A 15,939-nucleotide genomic window follows, 5' to 3' on the forward strand; every position below is an offset into this window, starting at 1 on the left:
GTACACCGGCCCCTCACTGCGGTGGAGATCGGCGCTCGCCTTGTGACGAAGGACGGCCCGCTGCAGGTGGACGTGGGCAGCGTTCCACGTCTCTTCCGAGCGCCTCATCCATTCATCCACCGCAGGGGCCTCGATCTGGCTCTGCTGCCACGGTGCCAGAACCGGCTGGTAACCTAATACACATTGAAAAGGGGTTAGGTTAGTAGAGGAGTGGCGGAGAGAGTTCTGGGCCATCTCGGCCCAGGGAATGTAACGCGCCCACTCCTCAGGCCGGTCCTGACAATACGACCTCAGAAACCTACCCACATCCTGGTTGACACGTTCCACCTGCCCGTTACTCTCCGGGTGGTACCCCGAGGTAAGGCTAACCGAGACCCCCAAACGCTCCATAAACGCTCTCCACACACGGGAGGTAAACTGGGGGCCTCGATCAGACACTATATCCTCGGGGACCCCGTAATGCCGGAAGACGTGGGTAAATAGGGCCTCAGCGGTCTGTAGGGCAGTAGGAAGACCCGACATAGGGAGAAGACGACAGGCCTTAGAGAACCGGTCCACAACGACCAGGATGGTGGTATTCCCCTGAGAGAGGGGAAGGTCTGTTACAAAATCCACCGAGAGGTGGGACCATGGTCGTTGTGGAACGGGTAGGGGCTGTAACTTACCCCTGGGCAGATGTCGGGGCGCCTTACACTGGGCGCACACCGAGCAGGAGGAGACGTAAACCCTCACATCCCTAGCCAAAGTAGGCCACCAGTATTTAGTGCTAAGGCAATGCACTGTCCGGCCAATACCCGGATGTCCTGAGGAGGGTGACGTGTGAGCCCAGTAGATGAGTCGATCCCGAATCTCGAGCGGAACGTACCTCCGACCCTCAGGATATTGTGGAGGGCTGGGAACGGTACGCAACGCTCGCTCGATCTCGGCATCGACCTCCCACACCACCGGTGCCACAAGGCAAGACTCCGGTAGTATGGGAGTAGGCTCAACGGACCTCTCCTCCGTGTCATACCGCCGGGACAGTGCATCTGCCTTGCCATTCTGGGACCCAGGGATGTACGTGATTTTAAATACGAACCTGGTGAGAAACATACTCCATCGAGCCTGGCGAGGGTTCAGTCTCCTCGCTGCCCGGATGTACTCCAGGTTCCGATGGTCAGTCAAAATGAGGAAAGGGTGTTGAGCCCCCTCAAGCCAATGCCTCCACACCTTAAGGGCCTGAACTACAGCTAACAGCTCCCTGTCCCCAACGTCATAGTTACGCTCCGCCGGGCTGAGCTTTTTGGAGTAAAAAGCACAGGGGCGGAGTTTAGGTGGCGAGCCGGACCGTTGAGAGAGCACGGCCCCTATACCAGCCTCAGACGCGTCCACCTCAACCTGAAAGGGAATTGCGGGATCCGGATGCGCCAGCACCGGAGCCGACGTAAACAGGTCCTTCAGTCTCCCAAAGGCCCTGTCCGCATCAGCTGACCACTGCAGGCGCACCGGACCCCCTTTCAGAAGGGACGTGATGGGAGCTGCCACCTGTCCAAAACCCCGGATAAACCTCCGGTAGTAATTCGCAAAGCCCAAGAACTGCTGCACCTCTTTTACAGTGGTTGGAGTTTGCCAATTACGCACAGCGGACACACGATCCACCTCCATACTCACCCCTGACGCGGACAACCGATAACCCAAAAAGGAGACCGATTCCTGGAAAAACAGACATTTCTCTGCTTTGACATATAGGTCGTGCTCCAACAGCCTCCTCAATACACGTCGCACCAGGGTTACATGCTCGGCTCGGGTAGACGAGTACACCAGAATATCATCAATGTACACGACCACCCCTTGTCCCTGCATATCCCGGAAAATGTCATCTACGAAGGATTGAAAGACTGATGGAGCATTCATCAACCCATATGGCATGACAAGATATTCGAAATGACCTGACGTGGTACTAAACGCTGTTTTCCATTCATCGCCCTCCCTAATGCGCACCAAGTTATACGCGCTCCTGAGATCCAATTTTGTGAAAAACCGCGCCCCATGCAATGACTCCGTCATGGTCGCAATCAGAGGGAGTGGATAACTGTATTTCACAGTAATCTGATTGAGACCACGGTAATCAATGCACGGGCGCAACCCTCCATCTTTTTTTTTCACAAAAAAGAAACTCGAAGAGGCGGGGGAAGTGGAAGGCCGAATGTATCCCTGTCTCAAAGATTCGGCTATGTAGGTCTCCATAGCTTTTCTCTCCTCTTGAGACAAAGGATACACATGGCTCCGTGGGAGCGCTGCTCCTGCCTGGAGATCAATCGCACAATCCCCCTGTCTATGGGGAGGCAACTGCGTCGCCCTAGTTTTGCTAAAAACAAGAGCTAAATCCCCATATTCAGGCGGAATGTGCAATGCGGGCACTTGGTTTGGACTTTCCACCGAAGTCGCCCCCACGGAAACACCCAGACATCGCCCCTCACACTGAGCAGACCACCCATCGAGAGCCCTCTTGCCACGAAATAGCAGGGTTATGGGTGCTTAACCAGGGAATCCCCAGCACCACTGGGTACGCAGGAGAGTCGATCAGATACAGCTGTATAGTCTCTTCATGACCCCCCTGCGCACACATCCTAAGTGGCGCTGTTACTTCCCTGATCAACCCCGACCCCAACGGACGGCTATCTAAGGCATGAACGGGAAAAGGTTTGTCAACGGGTAGGAGAGGGATCCCTAACTCTAAACAAAACTTTCGATCAACAAAATTCCCAGCTGCGCCTGAATCTACTAGCGCCTTATGCTGGGAATGAGGTGCAACCTGTGGAAAACCAACAGGTATACAAAAGTGCGCAACAGAAAGCTCTGGGTAGGTGGGGCGTCTACTCACCTGGGAGGCCCCCCCAGTGCGTGGCCTGTTGTCTTCTCCCCCGGAGAACCCTCCCCAGCACCTGGCCGCAGTGTGCCCTCCACGACCACACTTGGTGCAGGAGACAGGCCCCCTCGGGCTCCTCCTACTCCGTTCTCTAGCGCCGGCACCCCCGAGCTCCATAGGGCTCGGCTCGGAGGTGCCGGAGGGCGGAATGGACGGACCCCCCTCGGGACGTCCACGGGTGGCCAGCAGGGTGTCTAAACGGATGGACATATCAACCAACTGGTCGAAAGTCAGATGGGTATCCCTGCAGGCCAACTCTCGTTGAACGTCCTCCCGGAGGCTACACCGAAAATGGTCAATGAGAGCCCGTTCATTCCACCCTGCATCCGCCGCTAGAGTCCGGTACTCTAAGGCAAACGCCTGTGTGCTCCTCCTCCCCTGTCTCAAGTGGACTAGCCGCTCCCCCGCCGCTTTGCCCTCAGGTGGATGGTCAAACACGGCCTTGAAGCGGCGGGAGAACTTGGCGTAGGAGATGGTGTTGGCGTCCATCTTCCTCCACTCAGCGTTAGCCCACTCCAACGCCTTTCCCGAGAGACAGGAGATGAGGGCGGAAACGCTCTCGTGTCCCGAGGGCACCGGGTGTACAGTGGCCAGGTAGACCTCCACCTGCAGGAGGAACCCCTGACACCCGGCAGCTGTTCCGTCATACGCCCTCGGGAGCGAGAGACGAATCCTCCTGGGTTCCGGACCTGGGGCTGGTGGACCGGCCGATGGGGTGGACAGGGTAGGTGGAGGTGTGGGTACCCTGCTGGCTTCCCATCGGTGCAGGGTGTTGATCACGTCCTGTAGAGCGGTCTCCAGTTGTCTTATCTGGCTCTCCTGCCAATGGATATGCTCCTCGAGCGACACAGGTGTCACAGCCGATCCTGCTGATTCCATAATGGTGTGTTATTCTGTCAGTGGGTGCTGTAGGTGGGTGTGGTGCAGGAATCAGATGCAGGACGCAGAAAGATAAGTCCAATAGACTTTAGTGAACAGCACACTCAAATTCACGAGTCAAACGCCCGGAGGCGAGAAAGTCTGCACACAGGCGAAAACCAAAAGGCGCACAAAACAGTGCGTAAAATAACCTCCTAACATAGAGGAGGAAAATACGAAATGCACAAGGCAAACAGTAGCGCACAAAACACGACAGCGAAACAATAACACACAAACACAGACACACACAACGAGAACTAAATAGAACACTAACGAGGACTAACTAGACACAGGTGTACAACATCAATACCAAACCAAACGAACATGAAACATAGATCGGTGGCAGCTAGTACTCCGGAGACGACGACCGCCGAAGCCTGCCCGAACCAGGAGGAGGAGCAGCCTCGGCCGAAACCGTGACACTATATATGTTTTTCGATTCGACACTGTGATTTTATTGCGATTCAATGTTCCAAACATATTGTGTAGAGGGACAAGAGAGAGAGATGAGAAAACGTTTTGATCAGTCATGGAAATACGTGCTGAAACCAAATTGTCTCCCTATTTAAAAAGAAGATGGAGAACAAGCTATTAATGAGAAATGCTGGAGTTTTGGTGCAGGTACAGCCGACTAGCGCAAATAATATAGTGATATTGTCAAAACGATACGATATATCTTTAAAAACTATATCCCGATATGTAACTGTATCGATCCCCCCCCCCCCCCCATCACTAGCATTTACACCTAGAGTGCTATTGATTAGTTGACCCTAGCTGTTTCCCAAGAATCGCTGCAATCAACAAAGTGCTATGGAAAGGCAGCTGATAGCAGCTTATATTCACAATATTTAAATAGGATCAGGAGGAAGCAGGAAATGCAGACTCGTAAACACACAGCAGCGGCATGTATACGTCCCATCTGCCACTGTTTGCAGTTTATTGTTTTACTTGCAAAATACATGAATTAATTTCAGAATATTATTAACTTTGTCCTTGCTGTCTGTTGTACTGTATAGCTTTGAGCCTGGCCTGGAAATTGTTTGTGGATTTGGGAACATTTAGACACAATGCGACTGAAATGTAATGTGATTTATTCAGAACGTTTCAATCTAGAAAAACCTAAAATGAAACCAGACAACATATCTGGTTCAGATATGAATACTGTGTGATAACTGCATTATGCTTTCAGCACTAAATCACAAACAAGAGTGCACAGTCACACACACACACACACACACACGCGCACACACACACACACACACACACACACACACACACACACACACACACACACACACACACACACACCTCCGAGCAGTGTTCTTTTTTCTCTCCAGAGGTTTCTATGGTCTGTAGCTATGTAACTTGGCAGAAGCACCTTTGAATCAGTGTGTTCCCCACAATAGATAGTGATGTCTGCCCACCCTCTCTTCATCCAAATGAGAGCAGGAAACACATATAAACACTGGTAATGTTAGTACTGGTCATCCCAGCTACTCATCCTGAATTCATTAGTGTGTCACGCAAAAATGTGTGAGTGTGATAGAGGGTTTCTTTGCTTGTTTGTGTGTGTTTGTGTGTGTGCATGCACGTGCGTGCCTATGCTTGTGCATGATTATGCCTGTGTATTTAAGTGTGTTCATACATCTGTGAGTTAAACATCAGTGAGGTCAGACTATGGTTCAGTCCCAGGGACATGATTGGGGTTATCCTGTACAGCGGCTTCTGCCAGGCTAGCGTTGTGCCTCTCTTACTCACCAGTCCTCTCCAATCTCCTCCAGGGCTCAGGCCTTGTCTGCACATTCAATAGAAAGGCCATGCAGTCACATAGTCTAGTCTGGGAGACATCGTAACATACTAATTCAATACATGTATAAGGTCGGTTTCTTGGAAACCAGAGATAGTCTACTTCTGGGCTAAAGAGCATGCTCTGTGGCAACACACTCTAAATTCGTCTGAAAAGACACACATTTTTTTGCGACTTAATTTGTAGGAAAATATTAAAACTATAAATATAGACTTTATATACATTTTTTGGGGGAAAACTTCGGAACAATCTTTTGAAAGTTGTTAGAGCAATGCATGATGGGCAATGGTGTTCTACACCGCCTGTTTTTATATAAATAAATGTGGGAGACAAAAAAAAGCAGCGTAGAACACCCTTGCCCAAAATGCATTGCTCCAATAACTTTCAAAAGATTGTTCCGAAGTTTTCCCCCAAAAAATGTATTTTCCTATGAATGAATTCGCACAAAAATGTGTATTTTCCTATGAATTAAGCCACACAAAAACGCACAAAATCTGCTGAAATGCTTTTTGTACATATTTGCACGAATTGAGTGTGAGATTGTGTTGTCTGTGGAGATGCTAAAGCAGGTTCTATATGGAGAATCTCAGCTGAAAGTCCTTTTAAATCAGAGAATAGGCTATCTAGGTCGGGAAAATGTCCCTCAATGGGTAGTTCACCCAAAGGACAAATTTACCTCAGTATGCTGTATGTATACCTAGAAAGTTGGCTTCCTGCCATCCAGGACCTCTATACCAGGCGGTGTCAGAGGAAGGCCCTCAAAATGGTCAAAGACTCCAGCCACCCTAGTCATAGACTGTTCTCTCTGCTACCGCACGGCAAGCGGTACCGGAGTGCCAAGTCTAGGTCCAAAAGACTTCTCAACAGCTTCTACACCCAAGCCATAAGACTCCTGAACAGCTAATCATGGCTACCTGGATAGTCACTTTAACTCTACCCACATGTACATATTACTTCAACTACCTCAACTAGCCGGTGCCCCCTAACATTGACTCTGCACCGGTACCCCCCTGTATATATAGCCTCCCTACTGTTATTTTATTTTACTTCTGCTCTTTTTTTCTCAACACTTTGTTGTTGTTTTATTCTACTTTTTTATAAAAAATAAATATACTTTTGGTTAAGGGCTGTAAGTAAGCATTTCACTATAATGTCTGCACCTGTTGTATTTGGCGCATGTGGCCAATAACATTTGATTTGATTTGATTAGATTTTCTCTAAATAGCATGATTTACTGTAGTTACTGTATGTCTTTTGGAGCATGCTTAAAGAGGTCTGACCACTCCCATTGCTTTGCACGCGACAATGTTAACTTCAGTTTCATACCACCCCCAAATGCAAAGTCATACTTAGGCTGGGATTCAATCCATAGAGCGCTGTCGATAACGCAGCTTTTAAAGGCAAGGTTTTTCGCGTTTCCGGAGATTGCATCAACAGTATATGCAGCAAATGTCAGCTCAATCGGAAATTAGCTTTAAATGTCAAGTGCGGCAGAACACGAATTGGATTGAATTCTGGCCTTACTAAAAAGTATTGCAACGTCTTCGTTTCTTTCCGTGAGAGAGCTTGTCTCATCTGCTTGTGGCTGTGTGTGTATTGTAATGACCAGTATAAACAGTAATGGTGAATGTCCTGCCATGTTTATGGCAGCAGGGTAAAGTTGGCGATGCAAGATAGCTACATATGGTCCAAGCTGCTGCCCAATATGGCCCAAGGCACTACAAGGCCACACACTGTATTTGTACACACGCATACACAGGCACTCACACGCACACATGCCAAGGGCCACATACAGATATTATCTTCATTTGATCACTCTGTTGTCGCAGAGAATTTTCCTGCCCAGCAGGAAATGCTAACTTGTCGTGTATTCAAGGTTTAAAAAGGCTTCTAAAATTCCATTAATTGTAATCGACTTAATAATTCACAAATCTTTGATGCTGCAGGATTATTTTCCTGTTGTGAGAAACTGGTTAAATGAAGATAGTACATCTGTACTGTATCTGTGGCGGCTTAATTCCATCTGAACCAGCCTCCTCTTTTAGTCTGCTCCTAGTGTAACGCTGGCTAATCCCTACACGCTTGTCAAGTCTCTTGGAAAGCAGCCGCATTAATTCACTCTCAATTGACCCATTGAATAGGAAAGGTATTACAATTCACCAAGTCCCTCTATCCCCTTTGTACTCCTCTCTAATGGAAAAACCCACAAATAGAAATGTTATTTAAAAGTTTGTCACATAGAATCACAGTGAAAATGGAGAGCTCCATACAAGTGGACTTTTGGAGGAATCCGCAAGTCATGATTGCATATTAATTTGCATACACACAACTGCCTCCACATAACTGATTAGATGTTTTAGGATAACAGTGTGTATGTTTATGAGATGGAGTGACAGTACAAAGAATACATTTAAATGTTGTTATTATAGCCAAGAGTCAGAAAGGCCCAAGAGAATGAATGAGTGTTTATTGGATTGTGATGAAGGACTTATTGAGTATCATTGAGGGTTATCGAGTACAAATAATATAATTTCCCTTGTTCTCTGAAGTGGCTCAGACTTAAGAGTGCATTTATTGTAAGCTATAGGGACTAGGCTATGTGACATATGTCTGTGTGGAAAGTCATATAAATAAATGTAAATATGAATAGTATCGAATGGATATGGAATTTTTAAATTGAGTGTTTTTTACTGCATAGGCAATGATAAAGCATGAATATGTGTTATGCAGTGGTTACGGCGTGGACATAGGGAGTTATAACATAGTGGTTACGGCGTGTACATATAGAGTTATAACATAGTGGTTATGGAGTTGACATAGGGAGTTATAACATAGTGGTTATGGAGTTGACATAGGGAGTTATAACATAGTGGTTATGGAGTTGACATGGGGAGTTATAACATAGTGGTTACGGAGTTGACATAGGGAGTTATAATATAGTGGTTATGGAGTTGACATAGGGAGTTATAACATAGTGGTTACGGAGTTGACATAGGGAGTTATAACATAGTGGTTACGGAGTGGACATAGGGAGTTATAACATAGTGGTTATGGAATGGACATAGGGAGTTATAACATAGTGGTTACAGAGTTCACATTGAGTAGATTATACATTGGTTACGGTTGAGATAGACTGAATATTGAACCATGACAGAGTTGAGGAATATGACACAGACAGGCTGATTATAGAGAACGGGGTGAGAAAGAAGCCCCAGTCTGGTCAGGTTTATTCAAGGCTGCCTACTAAAGAGAAAAAGGCATTAATTTCTGTGAGGCTAATGGGCTATTTTTCACCTCTGCCGAGCATAACTCTGCCATCTGCTGCAGGGAGCAGCTCTAGCCGTCTCACTAGTGGGCAAATGGCAAAACCTGAGTGCTACGCTGAACAGCTGAGTGCAAAACTATACACACAGTAGACCAGTGGAGGCTGCTGAGGGGAGGACGGCTCATAATAATGACTGGAATGGAGCAAATGGAATGACATCAAACACACAGAAACCATGTGTTTGATACCATTCCCCTTATTTCACTCAAGCCATTACCACGCGTCCGTCCTCCCCAAATAAGGTGTCACTAACCTTCTGTCCAGTAGACACACACACACACACATACACACACACACACACACACACACACACAGACACACACACACACACAGACACACACACACACACACAGACACACACACACACACACAGACACACACACACACACACACACACACACAAGCATATACAAGCATGCACGTACACAGACCTCTGTGTGTGAACACATATATACAGAGACATACACAAGCTGTACGCATACACACATGTACATAGATGTGTGCAATCGGTCTTCAGCACAGATAAAGGTCACAAACCTTTTTTCTTTTTTTTTTACAATGTTCAATGAGACAGATATTATTATTATTATTATATTTTTTTAAACCCATCCACCTCTTCGGAGGACAAATATATATACAGTAAGGGAAAAAAGTATTTGATCCCCTGCTGATTTTGTATGTTTGCTCACTGACAAAGACATGATCAGTCTATAATTTTAATGGTAGGTTTATTTAAACAGTGAGAGACAGAATAACAACAAAGAAATCCAGAAAAATGCATGTAAAAAATTTTATAAATTGATTTGCATATTAATGTGGGAAATAAGTATTTGACCCCTCTGCAAAAAATTACTTAGTACTTGGTGGCAAAACCCTTGTTGGCAATCCCAGAGGTCAGACGTTTCTTGTAGTTGGCCACCAGGTTTGCACACATCTCAGGAGGGATTTTGTCCCACTCCTCTGCAGATCTTTTCTTAGTCATTAAGGTTTTGAGGCTGATGTTTGGCAACTCGAACATTCAGCTCCCTCCACAGATTTTCTATGGGATTAAGGTCTGGAGACTGGCTAGGCCACTCCAGGACCTTAATGTGCTTCTTCTTGAGCCACTCCTTTGTTGCCTTGGCCGTGTGTTTTGGGTCATTGTCATGCTGGAATACCCATCCAAGACCCATTTTCAATGCCCTGGCTGAGGGAAGGAGGTTCTCACCCAAGATTTGACGGTACATGTTCCCGTCCATCGTCCTTTTGATGCGGTGAAGTTGTCCTGTCCCCTTAGCGAGAAAAACACCCCCAAAGCATAATGTTTCCACCTCCATGTTTGACGGTGGGGATGGTGTTCTTGGGGTCATAGGCAGCATTCCTCCTCCTCCAAACACGGCAAGTTGAGTTGATGCCAAAGAGCTCGATTTTGGTCTCATCTGACCACAACACTTTCACCCAGTTCTCCTCTGAATCATTCAGATGTTCATTGGCAAACTTCAGACGGCCCTGTATATGTGCTTTCTTGAGCAGGGGGACCTTGCGGGCGCTGCAGGATTTCAGTCCTTCACGGCGTAGTGTGTTACCAATTATTTTCTTGGTGACTATGGTCCCAGCTGCCTTGAGATCATTGACAAGATCCTCCCGTGTAGTTCTGGGCAGATTCCTCACCGTTCTCATGATCATTGCAACTCCACGCGGTGAGATCTTGCATGGAGCCCCAGGCAGAGGAAGATTGACAGTTATTTTGTGTTTCTTCCATTTGCGAATAATCGCACCAACTGTTGTCACCTTCTCACCAAGCTGCTTGGCGATGGTCTTGTAGCCCATTCCAGCCTTGTGTAGGTCTACAATCTTGTCCCTGACATCCTTGGAGAGCTCTTTGGTCTTGGCCATGGTGGAGAGTTTGGAATCTAATTGATTGATTGCTTCTGTGGACAGGTGTCTTTTATACAGGTAACAAGCTGAGATTAGGAGCACTCCCTTTAAGAGTGTGCTCCTTATCTCAGCTCGTTACCTGTATAAAAGACACCTGGGAGCCAGAAATCTTTCTGATTGAGAGGGGGTCAAATTCTTATTTCCCTCATTAAAATGCAAATCAATTTATAACATTTATGACATGCGTTTTTCTGGATTTGTTTGTTGTTATTCTGCCTCTCACTGTTCAAATAAACCTACCATTAAAATTATAGACTGATCATTTCTTTGTCAGTGGGCAAATGTCCACTGACAAAGTCAGCAGGGGATCAAATACACCTTAGCCAAATACATTTAAACTCAGTTTTTCACAATTCCTGACATTTAATCCTAGTAAAAATTCCCTGTTTTAGGTCAGTTAGGATCACCACTTTATTTTAAGAATGTGAAATGTCAGAATAATAGTAGAGAGAATAATTTATTTCAGCTTTTATTTATTTCATCACATTCCCAGTGGGTCAGACGTTTACATACACTCAATTAGTATTTGGTAGCATTGCCTTTAAATTGTTTAACTTGTGTCAAATGTTTTGGGTAGTCGTCCACAAGCTTCCCACATTAAATTGGGTGAATTTTGGCCCATTCCTCCTGACAGAGCTGGTGTAACTGAGTCAGGATTGTAGGCCTCCTTGCTCGCACACGCTTTTTCAGTTCTGCCCACAAATGTTCTATAGGATTGAGGTCAGGGCTTTGTGATGGCCACTCCAATACCTTGACTTTGTTGACCTTAAGCCATTTTGCCACAACTTTGGATGTATGCTTGGGGTCATTGTCCATTTGGAAGACCCATTTGCAACCAAGCTTTAACTTCCTGACTGATGTCTTGAGATGTTGCTTCAATATATCCACATCATTTTCCTTCCTCATGATGCCATCTATTTTGTGAAGTGCACCAGTCCCTCTTGCAGCAAAGCACCCCCACAGCATGATGCTGCCACCCCCGTGCTTCACGGTTGGGATGGTGTTCTTCCGCTTGCAAACCGCCCCCTTTATCCTCTAAACATAACAATGGTCATTATGGCCAAACAGTTCTATTTTTGTTTCATCAGACCAGAGGACATTTCTCCAAAAAGTACGATCTTTGTCCCCATGTGCAGTTGCAAACCGTAGTCTGGCTTTTTTATGGCGGTTTTGGAGCAGTGGCTTCTTCCTTGCTGAGCGGCCTTTCAGGTTATGTCGATATAGGACTAGTTTTACTGTGGATATAGATACTTTTGTACCTGTTTCCTCCAGCATCTTCACAAGGTCCTTTGCTGTTGTTCTGGGATTGATTTGCACTTTTCGCACCAAAGTACGTTCATCTTTAGGAGACAGAACGCGTCTCCTTCCTGAGCAGTATGACGGCTGCGTGGTCCCATGGTGTTTATATTTGCGTTCTATTGTTTGTACAGATGAACGTGGTACCTTCAGGCATTTGGAAATTGCTCCCAAGGATGAACCAGACTTGTGGAGGTCTACAATTTCTTTTCTGAGGTCTTGGCTGATTTCTTTTGATTTTCGCATGATGTCAAGCAAAGAGGCACTGAGTTTGAAGGTAGGCCTTGAAATACATCCACAGGTACACCTCCAATTGACTCAAATGATGTCAATTAGCCTATCAGAAGCTTCTAAAGCCATGACATCATTTTCTGGAACTTTCCAATCTGTTTAAAGGCACAGGCAACTTAGTGTATGTAAACTTCTGTCCCACTGGAATTGTTATACAGTGAATTATAAGTGAAATAATCTGTCCGTACAAAATTGTTGGAAAAATTACTTGTGTCATGCACACAGTAGTTCTCCTAACCGTTTTGCCAAAACTATAGTTTGTTAACAAGAAATTTGTGGAGTGGTTGAAAAACGAGTTCTAATGACTCCAACCTAAGTGTATGTAAACTTCCGACTTCAACTGTATATATATATATATATATATATATATATATATATATATTACAGCTTTTCTGCTACATATACAGTACCAGTCAAAAGTTTAGACACACCTATTTTTGAAGCTGGTTGAGAGAATGCCAAGAGCGTGCAAAGCTGTCATCAAGGCAAAGGGTGGCAATTTGAAGAATCTCAAATATAAAAAATATTTAGATTTGTTTTAAAACTTTTTTGGTTACTACATGATTCCATATGTCTTATTTCATAGTTTTGATGTCTTCCCTATTATTCTACAATGTAAAAAATTGTAAAAATAAAGAAAGACCCTGGAATGAGTAGATGTGTCCAAACCTTTGACTGGTACTGTATATTTTCGATAGCTGCATATGTGACATAACTCCTCCATTTCTATTCACAATATCATTAATAAATATAATACAATAAAAATAAATATTTTCTGGAGGAGAAAAGTGAAATTGTAACCGGCTTTGTATGGATTGTTAAAGAAAGGCCGATACTTTAAACAAAATGTCATTTTCAGTTAGTCGTAAATGAGAAGTTGTAATCTGTATAAAGGCAAAAAGGCCATTTCAATGAGACAGATATGCTTTTTATTTAAAATAAAATAAAATCAGATTTTATTTTCCACATGCGCCGAATACAACCTTTATAGTGAAATGCTTTCTTACAAGCCCTTAACCAACAATGCAGTTTTAAGAAAAAAAGTGTTAAGTAAAAAATGTATAATTAAAAAATAAAAATGACAAATAATTAAAGAGCAGCAGTAAAATATAATAACAGTAGGGACGCTATATACAGGGGGTACCGGTACGGAGTCAATGTGCGGGGGCACCGGTTAGTGGAGGTAATTGAGGTAATATGTACATGTGAGTAGAGTTAATGTGACTATGCATATATAATAAACAGAGTAGCAGCAACGTAAAAGAGAGGGTGGGGTGTAGTGGGGTGGGGGGTACAATGCAAATAGTCCAGGTAGCCATGATTAGCTGTTCAGGAGTCTTATGGCTTGGGGGCAGAAGCTGTTAAGAAGCCTTTGGACCTAGACTTGGCGCTCTGGTACCGCTTGCCGTGCGATAGCAGAGAGAACAGTCTATGACTAGGGTGGCTGGAGTCTTTGACAATTTTTAGGGCCTTCCTCTGATACTGCCTGGTATAGAGGTCCTGGATGGCAGGAAGCTTGGCCCCAGTTATGTACTGGGCCGTACGCACTACCCTCTGTAGTGCCTTGCGGTCGGAGGCCGAGCAGTTGCCATACAAGGCGGTGATGCAACCAGTCAATCAATCAATCAATCAATTTTATTTTATATAGCCCTTCGTACATCAGCTAATATCTCGAAGTGCTGTACAGAAACCCAGCCTAAAACCCCAAACAGCTAGTAATGCAGGTGTAGAAGCACGGTGGCTAGGAAAAACTCCCTAGAAAGGCCAAAACCTAGGAAGAAACCTAGAGAGGAACCAGGCTATGAGGGGTGGCCAGTCCTCTTCTGGCTGTGCCGGGTGGAGATTATAACAGAACCATGTCAAGATGTTCAAAAATGTTCATAAGTGACAAGCATGGTCAAATAATAATCAGGAATAAATCTCAGTTGGCTTTTCATAGCCGATCATTAAGAGTTGAAAACAGCAGGTCTGGGACAGGTAGGGGTTCCATAACCGCAGGCAGAACAGTTGAAACTGGAATAGCAGCAAGGCCAGGCGGACTGGGGACAGCAAGGAGTCACCACGGCCGGTAGTCCCGACGTATGGTCCTAGGGCTCAGGTCTCTCAGTTGGCTTTTCATAGCCGATCATTAAGAGTTGAAAACAGCAGGTCTGGGACAGGTAGGGGTTTCGTAACCGCAGGCAGAACAGTTGAAACTGGAATAGCAGCAAGGCCAGGCGGACTGGGGACAGCAAGGTGTCAGCATGCCCGGTAGTCCTGACGTATGGTCCTAGGGCTCAGGTTCTCAGAGAGAAAGAGAGAACGAGAGAATTAGAGAGAGCATACTTAAATTCACACAGGACACTGGATAAGACAGGAGAAGTACTCCAGGTATAACCAACTAACCCCAGCCCCCCGACACATAAACTACTGCAGCATAAATACTGGAGGCTGAGACAGGAGCGGTCCGGAGACACTGTGGCCCCATCCGAAGAAACCCCCGGACAGGGCCAAACAGGAAGGATATAACCCCACCCACTCTGCCAAAGCACAGCCCCCGCACCACTAGAGGGATATCCTCAACCACCAACTTACAATCCTGAGACAAGGCCGAGTATAGCCCACAGAGGTCTCCACCACAGCACAAACCAAGGGGGGGCGCCAACCCAGACAGGAAGATCACGTCAGTAACTCAACCCACTCAAGTGACGCACCCCTCCTAGGGACGGCATGAAAGAGCACCAGCAAGCCAGTGACTCAGCCCCTGTAACAGGGTTAGAGGCAGAGAACCCCAGTGGAGAGAGGGGAACCGGCCTGGCAGAGACAGCAAGGGCTGTTCGTTGCTCCAGAGCGTTTCCGTTCACCTTCACACTCCTGGGCCAGACTACACTCAATCATATGACCTACTGAAGAGATAAGTCTTCAGTAAAGACTTAAAGGTTGAGACCGAGTCTGCGTCTCTCACATGGGTAGGCAGACTATTCCATAAAAATGGAGATCTATAGGAGAAAGCCCTGCCTCCCGCTGTTTGCTTAGAAATTCTAGGGACAATTAGGAGGCCTGCGTCTTGTGACCGTAGCGTACGTATTGGTATGTACGGCAGGACCAACTCGGAAAGATAGGTAGGAGCAAGCCCATGTAACGCTTTATAGGTTAACAGTAAAACCTTGAAATCAGCCCTTGCCTTAACAGGAAGCCAGTGTAGGGAAGCTAGCACTGGAGTAATATGATCAAATTTCTTGGTTCTAGTCAGGATTCTAGCAGCCGTATTTAGCACTAACTGAAGTTTATTTAGTGCTTTATCCGGGTCAGGATGCTCTCGATGGTGCAGCTGTATAACGTTTTGAGGATCTGAGGACCGATGCCAAATCTTTTCAGTCTCCTGAGAGGGAGTGTTTGGACCATGATAGTTTGTTGGTGATGTGGACACCAAGGAACTTGAAGCTTTCAACCTGTTCCACTACAGCCCCGCCGATGAGAATGGGGGCGTGCTCAGTA

The sequence above is a fragment of the Coregonus lavaretus genome (genome assembly GCF_964263955.1).
Source record: "Coregonus lavaretus genome assembly, chromosome: 31".
Taxonomy (NCBI): Eukaryota; Metazoa; Chordata; class Actinopteri; order Salmoniformes; family Salmonidae; genus Coregonus; species Coregonus lavaretus.